Genomic DNA, 1,452 nt, shown 5'->3' with positions numbered 1-1,452 from the left:
CAGGAGCAGATGACGGGGGAGGAGGAGAGACTGGAGCACATCCTGGCCCACCAGGCCTTGAGGACAATGACCCCAATTAGAACAGCCAGTCCACACAGAGAGGACCACATGGCCGGGCCCCACTATGAGACATGATGCCCCTCACTGACCCATAGCCCTACAGGGGACAGCACTGGAGACACAGTGTGGGAAATGCACCCAATCTGATCCTGCCACACCGAGGCAAAACACTAAGGAGGTGCAACAGAACAGCAAGGGAATGGAGCAGCGAGGTGCCCAGGGAATGCTGAAGGTGGACTTTGGGGCCAGGGCGTGGTGCCCCAACAGACTGGACTGGAAAACACTTTTTTTTTCTCTAAGAAGAGTTCCTTTTGCTGCCCACTGGAGGAACCCTGTGGATGAAGTTTTATTCTTATATAAAAACACAGTCCTTTCCCACTCCCTCACGGGGTGGGGGTGGGGGCGTCCTGCTGCTGGGGCGAGGGGAGACCTGGGGCTGCCCGGGGTCTGCGTGTGGGCAACCTGGTGAGTCGTCATCGCTGTCTTCTGCCGACTCTTCCGCTGACTTCCGCACTCTCTGGCAGGTCGTCGCCCATCTGTGCAAACCTCCAGACTGTGCGTCCCACACGTACCTGATGGTCACTTAGAACTCAGCCATCTCAAAGCCAAAAAGCTTCAGGATGCGGGCCTGCTCCGGTGTCAGCACGTCGCCCTCCTTGCACACCTTGTAGTCACACAGCAGGGTGACCACACCTTGAGGGCAGTGGACAGGCCCAGCTGCCTCAGCTGCGGCTCCATGGAGTACAGGAACTGCTTCAGGGGCCCAGGATCCAGGCTCACCGAGAAGGATACTTTGTTACCGGCTCGGGCTGAGTCCATCTCCCTGAACTTGGTGAACCACTAGTTAACTTCCTCCTTAGTACAATTGGTGAAAAGGAGACCAACTTAACCCTTCAGCTTCCTGCTGACCTGGTGCAGGTTGTCTTTGTACCCATCAGAGGGGCTTGACCCAAGGCCACCATCATCACTGTTTCTTCTGAAGAACATCCGGCTGTGCTTCCAGGCGTTCCGGATGTCCTTCAGCTTGCGGCTCCTCATGGGGCCCTATGAAAGACAGGAGTTCCTGCGAAACTGAGGACTATGCTCTTCTCTCTGAAAAGTATGGATGATAATAAACATCTTAAGGAAACATGAAAATGTGTCTGTTCGTTGCAGTCTTTCGCCTTGTCCTTCAAGGCGTCTACCTTGATTCAAGGATTTGCTTTTTTTTTTTTTTTGCAGTCTTCCTTATTGGTCAGGAAGTTCTGAGAAAGGTAGCAAGCAACAGAGGCAGGCCATGTATGGCCTGGTTAGTTTCTCACTGTGTACAGAGTCTCTGATTCCCCATCAAGAGGCCCCGAGCACCCCAGTGGAGCAAGACAAAAAGTCACTGGATCCCAGGACCCAGAGTTG

General features: G+C 54.1%; 1 pseudogene; it reads right to left on the bottom strand.

Moving 5' to 3' along the window:
* Window positions 1–447: 447 nt before the first annotated feature.
* Window positions 448–1,098, bottom strand: LOC101664428 (annotated as a pseudogene).
* Window positions 1,099–1,452: the final 354 nt, after the last annotated feature.

This window comes from Echinops telfairi, unplaced genomic scaffold, assembly GCF_000313985.2.
Source record: "Echinops telfairi isolate 266 unplaced genomic scaffold, ASM31398v2 ScPeMD7_4753;HRSCAF=5541, whole genome shotgun sequence".
NCBI lineage: Eukaryota > Metazoa > Chordata > Mammalia > Afrosoricida > Tenrecidae > Echinops > Echinops telfairi.
The sequence above is the reverse complement of the archived record's forward strand: the minus strand, read 5'-3'. Positions and strand labels throughout refer to the sequence as shown.